Source organism: Procambarus clarkii, chromosome 43 (genome assembly GCF_040958095.1).
Source record: "Procambarus clarkii isolate CNS0578487 chromosome 43, FALCON_Pclarkii_2.0, whole genome shotgun sequence".
NCBI lineage: Eukaryota > Metazoa > Arthropoda > Malacostraca > Decapoda > Cambaridae > Procambarus > Procambarus clarkii.
Genome location: NC_091192.1, coordinates 16,692,643 through 16,718,315, shown reverse-complemented (window position 1 = coordinate 16,718,315; position 25,673 = coordinate 16,692,643).

Sequence of the window (25,673 nt, the reverse complement as noted above, 5' to 3'; positions counted from 1 at the left end):
ATGTCGTAACGCTGCAGGCGATAAAATAAACCATGTAAGTGATGCTTTCACTCCTCCAAATATTTAGATATTGCATTTATGTGTGTGAATACTAATTTGGAGTGGAAATTATGGAATTTAATTATTGCAGCCTGGTGCAACACCACTGAGGAAGTGTGTGACTGTCATATACTCACGTGTTCCATATATCACTATCTCAAGCTGTTTCCAGACTGTTGTAGAGATTGGACTCCACCTACGTCCCTGTGTCACAGCTGAGATTTAATCAGTTTTCATTGTAGATAGTATCTTTTAATTATTGAGAGTCAAGCATTTCTAATCTTTGCATGTTAATCAGATACATGATTTAAATTTTAATATGCAGTAGTACTTCTTCTATTACATTTTATTTATTATTATCTATGTGTGTGCATATTATCATTATTATTATTACATAATATATGTTACACACACAGACTAACCTCATAGAAGACCTTCCCAAAATGTGTCATGGGAAGCTGGTTCTAGCATGAATAGAATTTACAGTTATTGCTTAATAGAATTTATTCACAAATAATCATAGAGATCCATAAGTCACTGATTCTCTCATTTAACAATGCATTCTGGTCCTTTGAGCTATCTTAGATTTAATCATTGTTTGCCTCTATAGAATTATACATTTTATTAGTATTAAACTAGAACCAGATTTCTCCATAGTGGAGCAGCTTTGGTTGGGTCTTGGCTTTACCCGCTATGTTATTTTCAAACTGTCTCTCTGCTTCCCTCCTCACTCTGAGGTACTCATTTCTGGCCCTCTGGTATCTCTCCCTGCTCTCCGGTGTTCTGTTATTTCTGTAGTTTCTCCATGTTCTTTTACTCCGTTGCTTCGCTACCTTGCATTCCTGGTTGAACCATGGGTTTTCTGTTGTTTGTCGTTTTTTTTTCCTTTTGGACGTAGATAAACCTGTCTGCAGCTTCCTGGCACTTCTGGGTGATTAAATCCATCATGTCCTGCACATTCTTGTCTCTAAATTCTGTTTCCCATGGTATTCCCCTGAGGAAGTTCCTCATCTCGTCATATTTTCCTTTTCGGTAATTTAGTCTTTTTCTCTCCGATCCCATTCTTGGATAGGTTATCCCTACCTCCACCAATACTCAAAAGGCAGCACACTGTCGTCACTCATTCCTATGGGGGCTTCAACTTTGACTTCCCTTATTTCTGACTCATTCAGGGTGAATATCAAGTCGAGTCTAGCTGGTTCATCATTGCCTCTCACTCTTGTGGGTTCCTTGACATGCTGGCTCAGAAAGTTCCTCGTTGCCACTTCCAAGAGTTTAGCTTTCCACGTATCTGCATCATCATTTGGGTCCCCATTCTCCCAGTCTATCTTTCCATGGTTGAAATCGCTCATGATTAAGAGTGTTGAGCCATTCCTGCAGGCAACTGAAGCTGCTCTCTCTATTATATTAATGGTTGCCATGTTGTTCCTATCAAACTCCTGTCTAGGTCTTCTGTCATTTAGTGGAGGGTTGTTAGTGACTGCCACTATTATCTTAGGTCCACCCATTGTTATAGTTCCTGTTATGTAATCTCTGAACACGTCACAGCCCGGAATTTCCATCTCATCAAAACTCCAGTCCTTCCTTATCAGCAGGGCCACTCCTGCACCTCCTCTCCTTTCCCTATCTTTCCTTACTATATAGTAGTCCTTTGGAAACACAGCATCTGTTATGACTCCTGACAATTTTGTTTCTGTGAATCCTATTACATCAGGGTTTTCTTCTTGCGCCCTTTCTGCCAGTTCACTTGCTTTATTGGTAATCCCATCAATGTTTGAGTACATTACCTTGAAGCTCACTTTCTTATATCCAATTTCACCCACACTCCCCACAAGTGTAGGAAGTTGTTCCATGGTCATTACTACTTGGGTAGGCTCATCCTCCTGTGAGGTAGTTGTTGTGGTGGTGTGTTGTGGTGTTGGTGGTGTGGTGTTGGTGTGTTGTAGTGTGGTGGTGTGTGGTGGTGGTGTGTTGTGGTGTTGGTGGTGTGGTGTTGGTGTGTTGTAGTGTGGTGGTGTTGTGGTGGTGGTGGTGTGTTGTGGTGGTATGGTGGTGTTGTGATGGTGTGGTGTTGGTGGTGTGGTGGTGTGTTGTGTTGTGGTGTTGGGGTGTTGTGGTGGTGGTGTGTTGGTGGTGTGTTATGGTGGTGTTGATGTTGGTGTGTTGTGGTGTTGGTGTTGTGGTGGTGTGGTGGTGTGTTGTGGTGGTGTGTTGTGGTGTTCTGGTGTTGTGTTGGGGTGTTGTGGTGGTAGTGTGGTGGTGTGTTGTGTTGTGGTGGTGGGGTGTTGTGGTGGTGGGGTGTTGTGGTGATGGTGTGTTGTGGTAGTGGGGTGTTGTGGTGATGGGGTGTTGTGGGTATTGCGGTATTGGGCTGTTGTGGTAGTGGTGAGGTGGTGCCATCTAGTGTCATCTAGTCTAGTGCATATAGACATGGCACTAGATGCTATGGAAGACAAACAAAACGCTGATGTAATTTACACAGATTTCTCAAAAACCATTGGCAAATGTGACCTTGGTGAAATTGCACACAAAATGCGTTCAAAAGGAATTACCGGAAAAATAGGCAGATGGATCTACAATTTCCTGACTAACAGAACCCAATGTGTAATAGTCAATAAAATCAAAATCAAAATCAATAGTCAACCGGTCCGTCAACCGTGAAGAGCTCAGTCCCCCAGGGTACTGTGCTTGCTCCAGTACTTTTTCTCATCCTCATATCGGACATAGACAAGGACACAATTTATAGTACTGTATCATCCTTTGCAGATGCCATTAGGATTTTTATGAGAGTAGACAACATAGAGGACACAGCAAACCTACAATCAGACGTAAATCAGGTCTTTCTATGGGCTACAGAAAATAACATGGTGTTTAACGAAGATAAGTTCCAGCTCATGCGCTACGGAAAAAAGGAAAATTTAAAAACGGAAACTACGTACAAAACTCAATCAAATCATAACAGAACGAAAAGGCAATATAAAGGATTTGGGTGTACTCATGTCGGAAGACCTTACCTTTAAAGAACACAATAAAGTAGCCGTCTCACTGCAAGAAAAATGACAGGTTGGATAACAAGAACTTTTTACACATATATATGCTATACTATTTGCTATACCGATGATACTCTTCAAGACGCTAGTGCTCACTAGAGTGGAGTACTGCTACACAATGACAGCCCCTTTCAAAGCTGGAGAAATTGCTGACCTGGAGAGCGTGCAGAGATCCTTTACTGCTAGAATCCACTCAGTAAAACATCTAAACTATTGGGGCCGACTAAAGAGTCTAAATCTGTATTCTCTTGAGCGCAGGCGTGAGAGATACATAATAATTTACACGTGGAAAAATAGTAGAGGGGCTGGTCCCAAACCTGCACACAGAAATAACACCACATGAGACCAGGAGGCATGGCAGGATGTGCAGAATACCCCCGTTGAAGAGCAGAGGTGCAACAGGTACTCTGAGAGAGAACTCTATCAACATCAGAGGCCCGAGACTGTTCAACACGCTTCCACTACACATAAATGGCATAACTGGCTGACCCCTCACAGTGTTCAAGAAAGAACTATCAACATCAGAGGCCCGAAACTGTTCAACACGCTTCCACTACACATAAGGGGCATAACTGGCCGACCCCTCACAGTGTTTAAGAGAGAACTTGATAAACACTGCCAAAGGGTACCTGATCAACCAGGCTGTGACTCATCCGTCAGGCTGCGAGCAGCCGCGTCCAACAGCCTGGTTGACCAGTCCGGCAACGAGGAGCCCTGGTCGACGACCGGGCCGCGGGGTCGCTAAGCCCCGGAATCACCTGAAGGTAACCTCAAGGTAAGATAAGGTAGGTGTTGTGGTGGTGGTGTGTTGTGTACTGAGATGTGTTGGGATGGTGTGCATCATATATGCCAACACATCGTAACAAACAAACAAAAAAAAGTCCACTTAATAACTTGCCTCTTAAATGACGCAAACACAATGTTTTGCAGCTAAAACTCGAACTTGCACGTAGGAGCATTACGACACTCAGATGCGGATACCTGAATTTTGTCCAGTCAGATGTGTCAGGAAGTAAAGTCATACACATGACTGGAGATGTGTGACAGATTGGGCTTAAACCAGCAAAGAGCAGAACCTGCTAGAGAGAAAACACCCTAGATCTTATTTTTACAAGCAATGATGAACGGTTTAGGGTCATAATGATTACAAATACTTGTTACTCAGATCACAACCTGATCAAATTTCAAATCCAAAAAGAGGACAATTCAGCAAATTCAATTTTAATAGCAAACTGATTAACTGAGAGCAGCTGTAACGGGGGGTGGGGTGAGGATCGTAAGGTAGTAGTGAATGTCAAGTAAAGCAAAGTAAAGGTAGAAGGAGGAAAGAGAGGAAAGGAGAGGAGGGATGGGTGGATAGAACATGGGGGAGGGGCGAGGCAGGAACTGAGGTAGAGAGAGGCGAGCGGGAATAGAAAACGGGGAGACGAACGGGAAGAGGGGAGGCAGGATGGAGAGAATGAAGGAGGAGGAGTAGAGTGATGTAGGAGGAATAAAAAGAAAGGGGAGAGTAGACTGATTTCATTCTACTCTATCGATGATGTTATTCTATACTGATATTCTAAGATGTTCTGATGTTTGCTGCCACCACCTGTCATTGAATCTAAATTCACTTCCACTTAAACAATGCGACAGGAACACTGCTTAATTTAGTTATCTCTCACGTGTATTCATCAAGATATCTCTCTAGCCTTAACTCTTACTTGAGTGGACATTGATTCAAAAGAGGACTAAACAAAAGTCAAGTTAGTTATTCTACACAGATATTTATTGAATCCAAATTTTCTCAAATTATTCCAATTCACACTTTGACATCCTACTATTTAACACAATATTGACCAAATTAAAAGGGGGGGGGGATCACCCACTCCATACACGCCCACACCATACATGGCTAAATGGTTCAGACTCCACTAGCTCGTCACCACAAAGACACCCAATCAAGACAATGCATTACTGACACTCTTACCTCACAACTCAGACGGATACACCCTGAGGGTGCCTGGAGTGTCACCCGTCAGGGTGAGGAAGACTGGCTGGTCACCTTCTCTCTGTGTAAGGCGGTCGCTAACTGAATCTCCCAGCCCTCCCCAACGTGGGGAAAGCTGTGTACTCTCTTCCTCATGCCCAAATAAGGCCTGAGAAGCAAAACTAACCCTTATAGGACCCAGGCGGGTCCTACAGTACACAAGGCACCTCTTTGTTCAATAGTACTCAGCACAAGCCAGCCCACTCCTCCACTACCGCAGCCTCCTCACCAACACACACCCACACGCACACACACACACACACACACAAGTACAACTCACAATTATACTTCACAATTATACATGAAAGAGTGCAAAATACTTGCACTGTTACATATCCCCCTATCTCCCCCAAAATGAAGCTTTTTGTAGTGGGATCCAATCAAGATTGAATCACACTCGAAAACTTCATTTAGTGGAGACATAAAAATAAAAAAAGTAAGAATAAACATGTCAACAAGGTGCATAAAAAAATACAAGAAAATACATCCTAAGTAAAAAAAAAAAAATGACAAAATCCTAGCTAAAATATTTCAGTTCAATTTTCACTGGGTCTATTTTTTAAACAAAAATTTTTTCAATATTTTCCAGTAGACTAAAATGTCTTTTAAAAGTCTCTGAAGATGTGGCACTGGGAAACACAATTTGCAGGCAGGAATGAAGGTCGTAGCAATGGTTCCCGATTCCTCAGCTTCCGGATGCTGCTCCTTCAGGCGCCACAACAACGCTGTTAACCGGGGTCAGAGCCAAGAGCCTACTAGGTGCACTATACCGCTTACTCGGCAGCCCCCGTCACGTCAGGGTCAGCCCACGCCGAGCATCTACTGGCCATCGTTTTTGGGGTCCTGGCGCGACCATTGGGGCGGCAATTTTCACTCCCAAACTACAGACCCGCGCTGCTCTTCCAGCGACGTCCTTCTGCCCACATCCCTCGACGAGTCTTCGGTCTGTACTGTCACGCTGCCTCACACACGGCCACAAGATGTTGTATCTGCCGGCAAGTGGCAGCCAATGAAGGCAACCGGGCTGGTCTGGACACAGCGTCCTTGCGTGTAGTGCTCCCAACACCAAGCACCAGACTAAGTGCCAAGTGTGAGCATCTTCTTGGGCCCCGCTAGTGATCAATGACCATCACTAGGGGCCGGGCGCCAACCGTCACAGGCTGGTCGTACACGGTGGCCCATGCATCTTCTTCTTTCTTCCTTCTTCTTTCTTCTCTCTTTCTTCTTTCTTTCTTCTTTCCTCTCTTCTTTCTTCTTCCTTCTTTCTCGTTCATCCAGTGGGGTCGTCGACAGGACAACCTGGGGGTCCACTGGGGTCTAATGGGGTCGCCTAAAGTTGGTAACCGACAACATGGGGTCCAATGGGGTCGCCTTAATAGTAACAGACAACCAGAGTCCACCGTAGTCAGCTTGGGGTCCACTGGAGGTTGCCGTGCGATGATGACGGGCAACATGGGGTCCACTGGGGTTCGTTGTTGATGAACCGGACTGGGGTCGTTCTTCTTCCGCATCCAGTGGGGTCGTCGACAAGACAACCTGGGAACCGCTGGGGTCCTGATGATAGTGGAACCTCGTCATCTGGGGTCCAATTTTGGGTACCCCGGTGATATTGGGGTCTACTGAGGACAGCCTGAGAGGCGGATCCTCCATGAGTGCAGACTGGGGTCGTACTTGAGGCGTGACTGAAGGTGTCACTCTTGAAGCCTCTGTGTGGGGAACGACCCGAGGGTCGTCCCGGGGTCCGTCTGGACCTGTAGTGCCCCACCACGGGTCCACAGCTGGTTGGTGGACGTCTGCATGAGGGATGACCTTGAGAGAGAGTACTGCTCCGCCCTGGTGGTCGCGGAGGTTGTTGGTAGTCAACACTCTCGTCCTCCCCTGGGAGTCTTCAAACATAACTCCTCCACTCCAACCTGAGAAAAGAGTGTAAGAGCCACAGTATGCTGTCCAGGACCAGGTGTCAATAGTTAAATGTGCTAACACGAGCATAGTCTTCCCTAAGCCAAGTATAGTCGAGCACTGGATTGACTGATCTTTAAAACCTAACATAATGAAAATTAACTCCACAAAAGCTACACCTCTAGCTCTGAACTTCTCCCACATTTAACAAAATACACAATAAATCCCTTACACTATGTAAAAGCTTAACCTGACATTTAATTTCTAGGTTTCTAATGCTAGATACTTAATCTAGGGACTATTCTAATTCAATTTAAGATTAACTCTCGTGGTGATTAAAACTACGATTGTTCCTCGGTAAGCTACGCCTGTTAACTACGTCTGACCCGCCCTTGGGGAAAAACATCCAACACTAGCAGCCGTCCTCCCTAAGACACAATTCACGACCAGAATGTTTGAGGTCAGTCTCGCTGCCAACATGACCCCCTCTATGATGATAACTCAGCTACACTCTAGGTGACGAAGCACCGTCTGCGGCCTTATCGTTAAGATCTAGAACTCGAGGCAACTCCATGTACCTCAGAAATGTATCAGTAAGCGTCCTTCACTGATAATTTCCCAGACAACCTGCCGAACAGATTGCTGTACAACCTATAACTGGGTTGTACACCCCTGGAAGCTATGAAGAGAAACGAGAACTAATTTCTGTCCATAGATTTCAGAGCGAAGCGCATACCCCAAACTTTCTCTAGTTTCCCGTATGTCGCACTAATCATAACACTTAAAATACGTGTGGCTCCGAGCAACGAATCGCGAGCCCACTTAGTCCTACGCTTATTCCCTACACTTAATTATATACACTAGCATACACAGCAAGGCCAGTGTCACCAACACCGCCTCACTAGACTGCCTCATACACAAGCAGCCTCTTACAGAATGATAATCTCAAAATTACCACTGAGTTTAACAAAAAACTTATAATGATTCTTTAATTTCAATGAAAATTACTCTACATTTTAATGTATGGCACACGTGATGTTAACAAAATCGCCAAACTCGCGAATAAAATGAAAATCGCCAATATAAAAATCACCAATATAAAAATCGGTAATATAAAAATCGCCAAATTAAAATCGCGAAAATCGCCAATATTCAAGTCACTAAGTTTCTCTACTAATAGCTGGTCCGAGCTCAAGACACGTGAGTCGAGGATAATTAATATCCCACCGCTGCCACCATTGTAACGGGGGGGGGGGGGGTGAGGATCGTAAGGTAGTAGTGAATGTCAAGTAAAGCAAAGTAAAGGTAGAAGGAGGAAAGAGAGGAAAGGAGAGGAGGGATGGGTGGATAGAACATGGGGGAGGGGCGAGGCAGGAACTGAGGTAGAGAGAGGCGAGCGGGAATAGAAAACGGGGAGACGAACGGGAAGAGGGGAGGCAGGATGGAGAGAATGAAGGAGGAGGAGTAGAGTGATGTAGGAGGAATAAAAAGAAAGGGGAGAGTAGACTGATTTCATTCTACTCTATCGATGATGTTATTCTATACTGATATTCTAAGATGTTCTGATGTTTGCTGCCACCACCTGTCATTGAATCTAAATTCACTTCCACTTAAACAATGCGACAGGAACACTGCTTAATTTAGTTATCTCTCACGTGTATTCATCAAGATATCTCTCTAGCCTTAACTCTTACTTGAGTGGACATTGATTCAAAAGAGGACTAAACAAAAGTCAAGTTAGTTATTCTACACAGATATTTATTGAATCCAAATTTTCTCAAATTATTCCAATTCACACTTTGACATCCTACTATTTAACACAATATTGACCAAATTAAAAGGGGGGGGGGATCACCCACTCCATACACGCCCACACCATACATGGCTAAATGGTTCAGACTCCACTAGCTCGTCACCACAAAGACACCCAATCAAGACAATGCATTACTGACACTCTTACCTCACAACTCAGACGGATACACCCTGAGGGTGCCTGGAGTGTCACCCGTCAGGGTGAGGAAGACTGGCTGGTCACCTTCTCTCTGTGTAAGGCGGTCGCTAACTGAATCTCCCAGCCCTCCCCAACGTGGGGAAAGCTGTGTACTCTCTTCCTCATGCCCAAATAAGGCCTGAGAAGCAAAACTAACCCTTATAGGACCCAGGCGGGTCCTACAGTACACAAGGCACCTCTTTGTTCAATAGTACTCAGCACAAGCCAGCCCACTCCTCCACTACCGCAGCCTCCTCACCAACACACACCCACACGCACACACACACACACACACAAGTACAACTCACAATTATACTTCACAATTATACATGAAAGAGTGCAAAATACTTGCACTGTTACATAGCTAAACCAAGACCTCGCAGCTAGATAATGCAGTCTTATACCAGTGCTTCCAGATAATAGGGACAGTTGCAGTAGAGATCATACCTCTAGCAACGGGAACGGCGGTGCCTCTACTGGTGAAGAAACCCAACAGCAGAACATCACAATCGCTCCACACTCTCCCAACGACGACGAGCCAGGCGATGTAGAAGCCATTGACCTAAAGCTGCAAGAATCATATAAAATCAAAGAGACGAAGAGAGCAAAAAAACATCATCGTGTAATAGAGAGGATTCCAAAACACTTTTTTTCTCCTATACAAAATGTAGAACAGAAACAGCACTTATCATTGAGCCCTTACACAAAGGTGACAACAACAATGTGAGGTGACAAATACTGACGCTTCAGAAATAAGTGAAATCTGAAGCCTCAGTATTGAAATACTGAGGCTTCAGAACGGTTCAGTGAACTGTTCACACTGAAGATCAACGATCCAAACGTATTCTTTATGAATGTGACACTATCCCCGAGCCACAGATCACATGTCTGCCTGTCCCCACTGGACTCTGAGGTAGCTATAGACAGTGTGCCCGTGCACTCTGCACCAGGCCATCACTCCTGGAATCAACATCATTAATTGCAAAGAAAACACTCACAGGACCTAAACATCTTTTGGGGACGGAGCCTAGATACTGGTGATATCCCCGACGTACTTAAACAAACGGTGATAGCACCACTTCACAAAGGAGGTAGTAAAGCAGATGCACACAATTATAGACCGATAGCACTAACATCACACATCATAATAATCTTTGAGAGAGTGCCAAGAAGTAAGATCACAAAACACATGGTATCATATCATCAACATAACCCTGGACAACATGGGTTCAGAACAGGGCGCTCTTGCCTGTCACAGTTGCTGGATCACTATGACATGGCCTTAGGTGTCATGGATGACAAACAAAACAGTAGACAAACAGTAGTGGTGATGCTGGTGGTGGTGGTGCTGGTGGTGGTGGTGGTGGTGGTGGTGGTGGTGGTGGTGGCAGTAGTGGTGGTGGTGGTGGTGGTGGCAGTAGTGGTGGTGGTGGTAGTAGAGGCAGTAGTGGTGGTAGTGATCGTGGTGGTGGTGGTGGTGGTGCTGGTGGTGGTGGTGGTGGTGGTGCTGGTGGTGGTGGTGGTGGTGGTGGTGGTGGGAGTAGTGGTGGTGGTGGTAGTAGAGGCAGTAGTGGTGGTAGTGATCGTGGTGGTGGTGGTGGTGAAAGTGGTGGTGATGGTGCTGCACTCAATGTATTGCTGTTAAAAACTTCCTCCTTGACACTGTCGTTTGACACCCCCTCCTTGACAGAGAGGGAGAGAGAGAGACCCCTCTGGCATACAGGCATCACTGTCAGTTCCCCATGACAGAATGTGTCATACTCGAGCATGTAGACGACACAAATATGTCTCGCTTTGTCAGTTTGCTGTCAATGTCATCCACGTGCCAGTCAGCGGTGCTCTTGACAGGATGTGGCAGCTGTCATTAGTGTCCAAGTGCCACAGATTATACAAGACATGCTCAGGTCGTTATGTCACAGCTGTTGCTCTACCTCTCATTAACACGTGTGTGTGAGGCTGGCATCTGGCACTCACACGTGTGTGTGAGGCTGGCATCTGGCACTCACACGTGTGTGTGAGGCTGGCATCTGGCACTCACACGTGTGTGTGAGGCTGGCATCTGGCACTCAGCTCTGGCACAGACGCCAGGGGGGGAGGGGGGGGGAAACGACTACATTTTGAGCACTGGCACCTGTACTCACCTATTTGTGCTTGCGGGGGTTGAGCTCTGGCTCTTTGGTCCCGCCTCTCAACCGTCAATCAACTGGCGTACAGGTTCCTGAGCCTATTGGGCTCTATCATATCTACACTTGAAACTGTGTATGGAGTCAGCCTCCACCACATCACTTCCTAATGCATTCCATTTGTCAACTACTCTGACACTAAAAAAGTTCTTTCTAATATCTCTGTGGCTCATTTGGGCACTCAGTTTCCACCTGTGCCCCCTAGTGCGTGTGCCCCTTGTGTTAAATAGCCTGTCTTTATCTACCCTGTCAATTCCTTTGAGAATCTTGTATGTGGTGATTATGTCACCCCTAACTCTTCTGTCTTCCAGCGAACTGAGGTTTAACTCCCGTAGTCTCTCCTCGTAGCTCATACCTCTCAGCTCGGGTACTAGTCTGGGGGCAAACCTTTGAACTTTTTCCAGTTTAGTCTTATGCATGATTAGATATGGACTCCATGCTGGGGCTGCATACTCCAAGAATGGTTTGACATAGGTGTTATGCAAAGTTCTGAATGATTCCTTGCACAAGTGTCTAAATGCCGTCCTTATGGAAACACAAACCGAAACTCTTTCTATTTTCCGCTTGTTACAACTAGTAATAAAGTTGTTACATCTTGGCTTAACGTGTTTATGACGTATTAGAACGTTGTTACAACTTGCTATATTGGTTGTTATAACTGGTTAGGTGTTAAAACTTGTTCGAACGTTGTACCAACGTCGTAGTTTCGGTGTGTGTTTGGCGGGTAGCCAACCTGGCATATGCTGCTGATGTTATCCTCTTGATATGGGCTGCAGGAGACAGGTCTGGCGTGATATCAACCTCCAGGTCTTTCTCTCTCTCTGACTCTTGAAGAATTTCATCTCCCAAATGATACCCTGAAACTGGTCTCCTGCTCCTTACACCTACCTTCATTACATTACATTTGCTTGGGTTAAACTCTAACAACCATTTGTTCGACCATTCCTGCAGCTTGTCTAGGTCTTCTTGAAACCTCAAGCAGTCCTCCTCTGTCTTAATCCTTCTCATAATTTTGGCTTCGTCAGCAAACAATGAGAGGAACGAGTCTATACCTTCCGGGAGATCATTTACATATATCAGAATATCAGAAACAAGATAGAACCGAGTACAGATCCCTGTGGGACTCCACTGGTGACTTCACGCCAATCTGAGGTCTCACCCCTCACCGTAACTCTCTGCTTCCTATTGCTTAGGTACTCCCTTATACACTGGAGCACCTTACCAGCTACACCTGCCTGTTTCTCCAGCTTATGTACCAGCCTCTTATGGGGGACTGTGTCAAAGGCTTTCTGACAGTCCAAAAAAATGCAGTCCGCCCAGCCTTCTCGCTCTAGCTTAATCTTTGTCACCTGATCGTAGAATTCTATCAAGCCTGTAAGGCAAGATTTACCCTCCCTGAACCCATGTTGGCGATTTGTCACGAAGTCTCTTTTCTCCAGATGTGTTACCAGGTTTTTTCTCACGATCTTCTCCATCACCTTGCATGGTATACAAGTCAAGGACACTGGCCTGTAGTTCAGTGCCTCTTGTCTCACCCTTTTTGTATATTGGGACCCCATTAGCCGCCTTCCATATTTCTGGTAGGTCACCCGTCTCCAGTGACCTACTATACACTATGGAGAGTGGCAAGCAGAGTGCCTCTGCACACTCTTTCTTTCAATACCCATGGTGAGATCATGTCTGGATCAACGCCCTTTCTCACATCCAGATCCAACAGGTGTCTCTTGACATCCTTTCGTATTTTCGAACCCTTCGAAGGCCGCCTGGTTTACTGCCCCCCTCTCCTAGCACCGTAACCTCACCGTGTTCTATTGTGAAGACCTCCTGGAACTTCTTGTTGAGTTCTTCACACACCTCTTTGTCATTCTCTGTACACCTGTCCTCGCCTGTTCTGAGTTTCATTACCTGTTCTTTCACTGTTGTTTTCCTCCTGATGTGATTGAGGAGTAGCTTTGGTTCGGTCTTGGCTTTGCTTGCTATATCATTTTCATAATTTTTCTCCGCTTCCCTTCTCACACTAACATACTCATTCCTGGTTCTCTGGTATCTCTCTCTGCTTTCTGGCGTTCTGTTATTCCGGAAGTTCCTCCACGCCCTTTTGTTCAGTTTCTTTGCTTCCATACATGCCCTATTATACCATGCATTCTTCTTTTGCTTCTCGGATTTTTCCCTTTGGGCCGGGATGAACCTGTTTGCTGCCTCCTGACACTTTGGGTGACATAGTCCATCATATCTTGTACAGACTTGTCTCTGAGGTCTGTGTCCCATTGTATATCCCTTAGGAAACTTCTCATCTCCTCATATTTCCCCTCTCGGTATGCCAGCCTTTTCTTTCCTAATTCTTTTTTTTTTGGGGAGATAAGTCCTAGCTCTACCAGGTACTCAAAGATCAATACACTGTGGTCACTCATTCCCAAGGGTGCTTCCAACTTAACTTCCCTTATATCCCACTCATTTAGGGTAAATATCAGATCAAGCATAGCTGGTTCATCCTCCCCTCTCATTCTTGTTGGTTCCTTGATGTGCTGGCTTAGAAAGCGTCTTGTTGCCACATCCAGCAGCTTAGCCCTCCATGTTTCTGGGCCTCCATGCGGGTCTCTCTTCCCCCAGTCATGACACAGCATGACCTGTGGCATGCTTCCGGTGGCACCTCAACACGCAATACAATGTGTTGCGTTTTGTATTGAAGTTGGCACTCTGCCTTGATCGCTGTCAACACTGTACCGTCATTACTGTCAACACAGTACCGTCATTACTGTCAACGTTGTACCGTCATTACTGTCAACACTGTACCGTCATTACTGTCAACACTGTACCGTCATTACTGTCAACACTATACCGTCATTACTGTCAACACTGTACCGTCATTACTGTCAACACTATACCGTCATTACTGTCAACACTGTACCGTCATTACTGTCAACACTATACCGTCATTACTGTCAACGCTGTACCGTCATTACTGTCAACGCTGTACCGTCATTACTGTCAACACAGTACCCTCATTACTGTCAACACAGTACCGTCATTACTGTCAACGCTGTACCGTCATTACTGTTAACACTATAGCGTCATTACTGTCAACACAGTACCGTCATTACTGTCAACACTATACCGTCATTACTGTCAACACAGTACCGTCATTACTGTCAACACTGTACCGTCATTACTGTCAACACAGTACCGTCATTACTGTCAACACTGTACCGTCATTACTGTCAACACAGTACCGTCATTACTGTCAACACTATACCGTCATTACTGTCAACACTGTACCGTCATTACTGTCAACACTATACCGTCATTACTGTCAACACAGCACCGTCATTACTGTCAACACTGTACCGTCATTACTGTCAACACTGTACCGTCATTACTGTCAACACTGTACCGTCATTACTGTCAACACTGTACCGTCATTACTGTCAACACTGTACCGTCATTACTGTCAACACTATACCGTCATTACTGTCAACACTGTACCGTCATTACTGTCAACACAGTACCGTCATTACTGTCAACACAGTACCGTCATTACTGTCAACACTGTACCGTCATTACTGTCAACACTATACCGTCATTACTGTCAACACAGCACCGTCATTACTGTCAACACTGTACCGTCATTACTGTCAACACTGTACCGTCATTACTGTCAACACTGTACCGTCATTACTGTCAACACTGTACCGTCATTACTGTCAACACTGTACCGTCATTACTGTCAACACTGTACCGTCATTACTGTCAACACTATACCGTCATTACTGTCAACACTGTACCGTCATTACTGTCAACACAGTACCGTCATTACTGTCAACACAGTACCGTCATTACTGTCAACACTGTACCGTCATTACTGTCAACACAGTACCGTCATTACTGTCAACACTATACCGTCATTACTGTCAACACTATACCGTCATTACTGTCAACACAGTACCGTCATTACTGTCAACACTATACCGTCATTACTGTCAACACAGTACCGTCATTACTGTCAACACTGTACCGTCATTACTGTCAACACAGTACCGTCATTACTGTCAACACTGTACCGTCATTACTGTCAACACTGTACCGTCATTACTGTCAACACAGTACCGTCATTACTGTCAACACTGTACCGTCATTACTGTCAACACAGTACCGTCATTACTGTCAACACTGTACCGTCATTACTGTCAACACTATACCGTCATTACTGTCAACACTGTACCGTCATTACTGTCAACACAGTACCGTCATTACTGTCAACACAGTACCGTCATTACTGTCAACACTGTACCGTCATTACTGTCAACACAGTACCGTCATTACTGTCAACACTGTACCGTCTTTACTGTCAACACTGTACCGTCATTACTGTCAACACTGTACCGTCATTACTGTCAACACAGTACCGTCATTACTGTCAACACAGTACCGTCATTACTGTCAACACTGTACCGTCATTACTGTCAACACAGTACCGTCATTACTGTCAACACTGTACCGTCATTACTGTCAACACTGTACCGTCATTACTGTCAACAGTACCGTCATTACTGTCAACAGTACCGTCATTACTGTCAACACAGTACCGTCATTACTGTCAACACAGTACCGTCATTACTGTCAACACTGTACCGTCATTACTGTCAACACAGTACCGTCATTACTGTCAACACTATACCGTCATTACTGTCAACACTATACCGTCATTACTGTCAACACTATACCGTCATTACTGTCAACACTGTACCGTCATTACTGTCAACACAGTACCGTCATTACTGTCAACACTGTACCGTCATTACTGTCAACACTGTACCGTCATTACTGTCAACACTGTACTGTCATTACTGTCAACACTGTACTGTCATTACTGTCAACACAGTACCGTCATTACTGTCAACACTGTACCGTCATTACTGTCAACACTGTACCGTCATTACTGTCAACAGTACCGTCATTACTGTCAACAGTACCGTCATTACTGTCAACACAGTACCGTCATTACTGTCAACACAGTACCGTCATTACTGTCAACACTGTACCGTCATTACTGTCAACACAGTACCGTCATTACTGTCAACACTATACCGTCATTACTGTCAACACTATACCGTCATTACTGTCAACACTATACCGTCATTACTGTCAACACTGTACCGTCATTACTGTCAACACAGTACCGTCATTACTGTCAACACTGTACCGTCATTACTGTCAACACTGTACCGTCATTACTGTCAACACTGTACTGTCATTACTGTCAACACTGTACTGTCATTACTGTCAACACAGTACCGTCATTACTGTCAACACTGTACCGTCATTACTGTCAACACAGTACCGTCATTACTGTCAACACTATACCGTCATTACTGTCAACACAGTACCGTCATTACTGTCAACACTATACCGTCATTACTGTCAACACAGTACCGTCATTACTGTCAACACTGTACCGTCATTACTGTCAACACAGTACCGTCATTACTGTCAACACTGTACCGTCATTACTGTCAACACTGTACCGTCATTACTGTCAACACAGTACCGTCATTACTGTCAACACTGTACCGTCATTACTGTCAACACTATACCGTCATTACTGTCAACACTGTACCGTCATTACTGTCAACACAGTACCGTCATTACTGTCAACACAGTACCGTCATTACTGTCAACACTGTACCGTCATTACTGTCAACACAGTACCGTCATTACTGTCTACACTGTACCGTCATTACTGTCAACACTGTACCGTCATTACTGTCAACACTGTACCGTCATTACTGTCAACACAGTACCGTCATTACTGTCAACAGTACCATCATTACTGTCAACACAGTACCGTCATTACTGTCAACACTGTACCGTCATTACTGTCAACACAGTACCGTCATTACTGTCAACAGTACCGTCATTACTGTCAACACAGTACCGTCATTACTGTCAACAGTACCATCATTACTGTCAACACAGTACCGTCATTACTGTCAACACAGTACCGTCATTACTGTCAACACAGTACCGTCATTACTGTCAACACAGTACCGTCATTACTGTCAACAGTACCATCATTACTGTCAACACAGTACCGTCATTACTGTCAACACAGTACCGTCATTACTGTCAACAGTACCATCATTACTGTCAACACAGTACCGTCATTACTGTCAACACTGTACCGTCATTACTGTCAACACTGTACCGTCATTACTGTCAACACAGTACCGTCATTACTGTCAACAGTACCGTCATTACTGTCAACAGTACCGTCATTACTGTCAACACAGTACCGTCATTACTGTCAACACTGTACCGTCATTACTGTCAACACTGTACCGTCATTACTGTCAACACAGTACCGTCATTATTGTCAACGTACAATTTCTAGATAATATCTTAAACATAATTATAAATCAAGAAAAATAATTTCACGTAAAAAAGAAATTAAATAAATTCCAGGAAGCTTTAATATTTAAGTAATTACACAAAATTACCAAAAAAATGAAAAAAAAAAATACAACAAAAGTTATTGCAGCTGGAGAGATGTGGCATCCCTCATAAACCCTTTTTTTCCCAGGATAAGTTTGTTACGACTCTGAGTAAAGGGTAATGGTGCACAACCTTCCTAGGATGAAAAGTTTTCATGCATTCGAGTTCACGTTATCGTCATTACTATATATATATATATATATATATATATATATATATATATATATATATATATATATATATATATATGTCGTACCTAGTAGCCAGAACGCACTTCTATGCCTACTATTCAAGGCCCAATTTGCCTAATAAGCCAAGTTTTCATGAACTAGTATATTTTCTCTAATTTTTTCTTATGAAATTATAAAGCTACCCATTTCATTACGTATGACGTCAATTTTTTTTTATTGGAGTTAAAATTAATGTAGATATATGACCGAACCTAACCAACCCTACCTAACCTAACCTAACCTAACCTATCTTAGCCTAACCTAAACTAACACAACTATGTCAATAAATTTTGTTCTTAATATAATATAGTAAAAATAATTCAAATAAACTAAATGGAAACAATTTATTGGTAATAAGTGTGTTGGAGGGGACCAGTGTGTTGGAGAGGACCAGTGTGTTGGAGAGGACCAGTGTGTTGGAGAGGACCAGTGTGTTGGAGGGGACCAGTGTGTTGGAGGGGACCTGTGTGTTGGAGGGGACCTGTGTGTTGGAGGGGACCAGTGTGTTGGAGAGGACCAGTGTGTTGGAGGGGACCAGTGTGTTGGAGAGGACCAGTGTGTTGGAGGGGACCAGTGTGTTGGAGGGGACCAGTGTGTTGGAGGGACCAGTGTGTTGGAGGGGACCAGTGTGTTGGAGGGGACCAGTGTGTTGGAGGGACCAGTGTGTTGGAGGGGACCAGTGTGTTGGAGGGGACCAGTGTGTTGGAGGGGACCAGTGTGTTGGAGGGACCAGTGTGTTGGAGGGACCAGTGTGTTGGAGGGGACCTGTGTGTTGGAGGGGACCAGTGTGTTGGAGGGGACCCGTGTGTTGGAGGGACCTGTGTGTTGGAGGGACCTGTGTGTTGGAGGGACCTGTGTGTTGGAGGGGGTCCATGAGGAGGAGGGTAATGGCACCCTGGGAGACACAGGTGGTGAGGCTGGCATTCAGCCTGGGCACCCGGCCACCTCCGCTCTTACTTTCATTGATACCGTGATAAGGTGCTCCAAGTTTAGCCCTGTGTGTGTGTGTGTGTGTGTGTGTGTGTGTGTGTGTGTGTGTGTATGTGTGTGTGTGTGTGTGTGTGTGTGTGTGTGTGTGTGTGTGTGTGTGTGTACTCACCTAGTTGTGTCTGCAGGATCGAGCATTGACTCTTGGATCCCGCCTTTCGAGCATCGGTTGTTTACAGCAATGACTCCTGTCCTATTTCCCTATCATACCTGGTTTTAAAATTATGAATAGTATTTGCTTCCACAACCTGTTCCTGAAGTGCATTCCATTTCCCCACTACTCTCACGCTAAAAGAAAACTTCCTAACATCTCTGTGACTCATCTGAGTTTCAAGCTTCCATCCATGTCCTCTCGTTCTGTTACTATTCCGTGTGAACATTTCGTCTATGTCCAGTCTGTCAATTCCTCTGAGTATCTTATACGTTCCTATCATGTCCCCCCTCTCCCTTCTTCTTTCTAGTGTCGTAAGGCACAGTTCCCTCAGGCGCTCTTCATACCCCATCCCTCGTAGCTCTGGGACGAGTCTCGTTGCAAACCTCTGAACCTTTTCCAGTTTCATTATATGCTTCTTCAGATGGGGACTCCATGATGAGGCGGCATACTCTAAGACTGGCCTTACGTAGGCAGTGTAAAGCGCTCTAAATGCCTCCTTACTTAGGTTTCTGAATGATGTTCTAACTTTTGCCAGTGTAGAGTACGCTGCTGTCGTTATCCTATTAATATGTGCCTCAGGAGATAGATTAGGTGTTACGTCCACCCCCAGGTCTCTTTCACGCGTCGTTACAGGTAGGCTGTTCCCCTTCATTGTGTACTGTCCCTTTGGTCTCCTATCTCCTAGTCCCATTTCCATAACTTTACATTTGCTCGTGTTGAATTCTAGTAGCCATTTCTCTGACCATCTCTGCAATCTGTTCAGGTCCTCTTGGAGGATCCTGCAATCCTCATCTGTCACAACTCTTCTCATCAACTTTGCATCATCCGCAAACATCGACATGTAGGACTCTACGCCTGTAAACATATCGTTAACATATACAAGAAATAGAATTGGTCCCAGCACCGATCCTTGTGGTACTCCACTTGTTACTGTTCGCCAGTCCGACTTCTCGCCCCTTACCGTAACTCTTTGGCTCCTTCCTGTTAGGTAGTTCCTTATCCATTCTAGGACCTTTCCCCCCACCCCCGCCTGCCTTTCGAGCTTGAACAGCAGTCTCATGTGCGGTACTGTATCAAAGGCTTTTTGGCAGTCCAGAAATATGCAGTCTGCCCAACCATCTCTGTCCTATCTTATCCTCGTTATTTTATCATAGAATTCCAGAAGGTTTGTTAGGCACGATTTCCCTGTCCAGAACCCATGTTGATGTTTGTTCACAAACCTAATGTTCTCCAGGTGTGCAACCAGTCGCAGCCTAATTATTCTTTCCAGTATTTTACAGGGGATGCTTGTCAGTGATACAGGTCTGTAGTTAAGTGCCTCCTCCCTATCTCCTTTCTTGAAGATCGGCACGACATTTGCCTTCTTCCAGCAACTGGGCAATTCTCCTGACATAAGTGACTCATTAAAGATCATTGCCAGAGGCACACTGAGGGCCTGTGCTGCTTCTTTTAGTATCCACGGTGATACTTTGTCTGGTCCAACTGCTTTAGTTGCATCTAGAGTTGTCAACTGTTTCATTACCTCCTCTGCTGTCACCTCTATATCTGATAGTCTTTCATCTAGGGTAACCCCTTCCAACAATGGGAGCTGCTCAGGCTCGGTAGTGAACACTCCATGGAAACTGGCATTCAGTGCCTCGCAGATTTCCTTGTCACTTTCAGTATATGCCCCCTCTGTCTTCCTTAGTCTTGTCACTTGGTCGTTCACCGACATTTTTCTTCTTATATGACTGTGTAGTAACTTAGGTTGTTTTTTCGCTTTGATTGCAATATCGTTCTCATAGTCCCTTTCCGATGTTCGTCTTATGTTAATGTAATCGTTCCTAGCTCTGTTGTATCTGCTTCTGTTGTCCTCTGTTCTTTGTCTTCTGTACTTCCTCCACTCCCGTCTGCTGGCCATTTTTGCTTCCTGACACTGTCTATTAAACCTGGGTTATTATATTCCCTCTTATTTTTTCCCTTTACCGTTGGTATAAATCTCTCTTCGGCCTCCTGGCATTTCTGTATGACTAGGTCCATCATATCTTGGACTGTTTTTCCTCTAATTTCTTCCTCCCACTGCACTTCACCCAGATAGTCCCTTATCCTCATATAGTCCCCTTTCCTGTAGTCAGCTCTCCTTTCCCAGATCTCTTGTCCCATGGTCATAAGTTTGAATTCCATCATGTAGTCAAAGACTAGGACACAATGGTCACTGGCCCCTAGAGGTATTTCATGCTCTAAATTCTCGATATCTTCTACGTTCTGGGTGAAAATCAGGTGTGTGTCTGTCTGTGTGTGTGTGTGTATGTGTGTGTGTGTGTGTCCTCACCTAATTGTGCTTGCGGGGGTTGAGCTTTGTCTCTTTGGTCCCGCCTCTCTACTGTCAATCAACTGGTGTACAGATTCCTGAGCCTACTGGGCTCTATCATATCTACATTTAAAACTGTGTATGGAGTCAGCCTCCACCACATTACTTCCTAGTGCATTCCATTTATTAACTACTCTGACACTGAAAAAATTCTTTCTAATGACTCTGTTGCTCATCTGGGTACTAAGTTTCCACCTGTGTCCCATTGTTCGTGTTCCACCCGTGTCGAAGAGTTTGTCTTTGTCCACCCTGTCTATTCCCCTGAGAATTTTGTAGGTGGTTATCATGTCTCCCCTTACTCTTCTGTTTTCCAGGGATGTGAGGTTCAGCTTCTTCAGCTTTTCCTCGTAGCTCACACCTCTCAGTTCCGGGACGAGCATGGTGGCATACCGCTGAATCTTCTCTAACTTTGTCTTGTGTTTAACTAGGTATGGACTCCAGGCAGGAGCTGCATATTCCTGGATTGGTCTGACATAAGTGGTATACAGGGTCCTGAACGATTCCTTACACAAGTTTCTAAAGGCAGTTCTTATATTGGCCAGTCTTGCATATGCCGCTGATGACATTCTTTTGATGTGGGCCTCTGGGGACAGGTTCGGTGTGATATCAACCCCCAGATCTTTCTCTCTATTTGACTCTTGTAGGATTTCACCTCCCAGATGATACCTTGTGTTCAGCCTTCAGCTCCCTTCGCCTAATTTCATTACTTTACACTTTCCTGAGTGAACTTTAGCAGCCATTTTCTAGACCATTCCTCCAGTTTGTCCAGGTCATCCTGTAGTCTCTGTCTATCTTCATCCGTCTTGATTCTTCTCATAATTTTTGCGTCACCAGCAAACATTGAGAGGAATGAGTCTATACCCCCTGGAAGGTCGTTTACATATACTAGAAACAGGATGGGTCCGAGTACAGAGCCCTGTGGGACTCCGCTGGTGACATCTCGCCACTCTGATGCCTCCCCCCTCACCGTTACTCGCTGTTTCCTATTGCTTATATACTCCCTTATCAACTGGAGCACCTTACTTGGAGCACCTTTTACTCCTGCCTGCTGCTCCAACTTTTGTAACAGCCTTTTGTGAGGTACTGTGTCAAAGGCTTTCTGACAATCCAAGAAAATGCAGTCTGCCACCCTTCTCTTTCCTGCCTAATTTGTGTTATTTGGTCATAGAATTCTTTTAGGCCTGTGAGGCACGATCTACCATCTCTGAACCCATGCTGGTGGTGTGTTACAAAGCTGTTTCCCTCCAAATGTTCTACGAGCCTTTTCCTGACTGTGTGTGTGTGTGTGTGTGTGTGTGTGTGTGTGTGTGTGTGTGTGTGTGTGTGTGTGTGTGTGTGTGTGTGTGTGTGTGTACGTGTAGTGTAGGCAGAGTGTAGCGGCTACCAGCCTCAAACCTTGCTACACAGTTTTAACAGGCCGTTAATTAACGTCTCTGATGGTAACGCCTGTGATCTTAACCAGCGGTGTTATCTTGTGTTCTTGATGCATGATCACCATCAAGGTCTTGGACAACACTACTGCAAAAGTTTACAACACTTACCAAATCCACGCTCCCCCTCACATTCCCACGCTCCCCCTCACATTCCCACGCTCCCTCTCACATTCCCACGCTCCCCCTCACATTCCCACGCTCCCCCTCACATTCCCAAGCTCCCCCTCACATTCCCACGCTCCCCCTCACATTCCCACGCTCCCCCTCACATTCCCACGCTCCCCCTCACATTCCCACGCTCCCCCTCACATTCCCACGCTCCCCCTCACATTCCCACGCTCCCCCTCACATTCCCACGCTCCCCCTCACATTCCCACGCTCCCCCTCACATTCCCACGCTCCCCCTCACATTCCCACGCTCCCCCTCACATTCCCACGCTCCCTCTCACATTCCCACGCTCCCCCTCACATTCCCACGCTCCCCCTCACATTCCCACGCTCCCCTTCACATTCCCACGCTCCCTCTCACAATCCCACGCTCCCCCTCACATTCCCACGCTCCCCCTCACATTCCCACGCTCCCCCTCACATTCCCACGCTCCCCCTCACATTCCCACGCTCCCCCTCACATTCCCACGCTCTCCCTCACATTCCCACGCTCCCCCCTCGCATTCCACGCTCCCCCTCACATTCCCACGCTCCCCCTCACATTCCCACGCTCCCCCTCACATTCCCACGCTCCCCCTCACATTCCCACGCTCCCTCTCACATTCCCACGCTCCCCCTCACATTCCCACGCTCCCCCTCACATTCCCACGCTCCCCCTCACATTCCCACGCTCCCCCTCACATTCCCACGCTCCCTCTCACATTCCCACGCTCCCTCTCACATTCCCACGCTCCCTCTCACATTCCCACGCTCCCTCTCACATTCCCACGCTCCCCCTCACATTCCCACGCTCCCCCTCACATTCCCACGCTCCCCCTCACATTCCCACGCTCCCTCTCACATTCCCACGCTCCCCCTCACATTCCCACGCTCCCCCTCACATTCCCACGCTCCCTCTCACATTCCCACGCTCCCCTTCACATTCCCACGCTCCCCCTCACATTCCCACGCTCCCCCTCACATTCCCACGCTCCCCCTCACATTCCCACGCTCCCTCTCACATTCCCACGCTCCCTCTCACATTCCCACGCTCCCCCTCACATTCCCACGCTCCCTCTCACATTCCCACGCTCCCCCTCACATTCCCACGCTCCCCCTCACATTCCCACGCTCCCCCTCACAATCCCACGCTCCCCCTCACATTCCCACGCTCCCTCTCACATTCCCACGCTCCCTCTCACAATCCCACGCTCCCCCACACATTCCCACGCTCCCCCTCACATTCCCACGCTCCCTCTCACATTCCCACGCTCCCTCTCACAATCCCACGCTCCCCCTCACATTCCCACGCTCCACCCTCACATTCCCACGCTCCACCCTCACATTCCCACGCTCCACCCTCACATTCCCACGCTCCACCCTCACATTCCCACGCTCCACCCTCACATTCCCACGCTCCCTCTCACATTCCCACGCTCCCTCTCACATTCCCACGCTCCCTCTCACATTCCCACGCTCCCCCTCACATTCCCACGCTCCCCCTCACAATCCCACGCTCCCCCTCACATTCCCACGCTCCCCCTCACATTCCCACGCTCCCCCTCACATTCCCACGCTCCCCCTCACAATCCCACGCTCCCCCTCACATTCCCACGCTCCCTCTCACATTCCCACGCTCCCTCTCACAATCCCACGCTCCCCCTCACATTCCCACGCTCCACCCTCACATTCCCACGCTCCACCCTCACATTCCCACGCTCCACCCTCACATTCCCACGCTCCACCCTCACATTCCCACGCTCCACCCTCACATTCCCACGCTCCACCCTCACATTCCCACGCTCCCTCTCACATTCCCACGCTCCCTCTCACATTCCCACGCTCCCTCTCACATTCCCACGCTCCCCCTCACATTCCCACGCTCCCCCTCACAATCCCACGCTCCCCCTCACATTCCCACGCTCCCTCTCACATTCCCACGCTCCCTCTCACAATCCCACGCTCCCCCTCACATTCCCACGCTCCACCCTCACATTCCCACGCTCCACCCTCACATTCCCACGCTCCACCCTCACATTCCCACGCTCCACCCTCACATTCCCACGCTCCACCCTCACATTCCCACGCTCCCCCTCACATTCCCACGCTCCACCCTCACATTCCCACGCCCCCCCTTGCATTCCCACGCTCCCCCTCACATTCCCACGCTCCTTCTCACATTCCCACGCTCCACCCTCACATTCCCACGCTCCACCCTCACATTCCCACGCTCCCCCTCACATTCCCACGCTCCACCCTCACATTCCCACGCACCCCCTCCCATTCCCACGCTCCCTCTCACATTCCCACGCTCCCTCTCACATTCCCACGCTCCCCTCCCATTCCCACGCTCCCTCTCCCATTCCCACGCTCCCCCTCACATTCCCACGCTCCCCCTCACATTCCCACGCTCCCCCTCACATTCCCACGCTCCACCCTCACATTCCCACGCTCCCCCTCCCATTCCCACGCTCCCTCTCACATTCCCACGCTCCCTCTCACATTCCCATGCTCCCCCTCCCATTCCCACGCTCCCTCTCCCATTCCCACGCTCCCCCTCACATTCCCACGCTCCCCCTCACATTCCCACGCTCCCCCTCACATTCCCACGCTCCACCCTCACATTCCCACGCTCCCCCTCACATTCCCACGCTCCCCCTCACATTCCCACGCTCCCCCTCACATTCCCACGC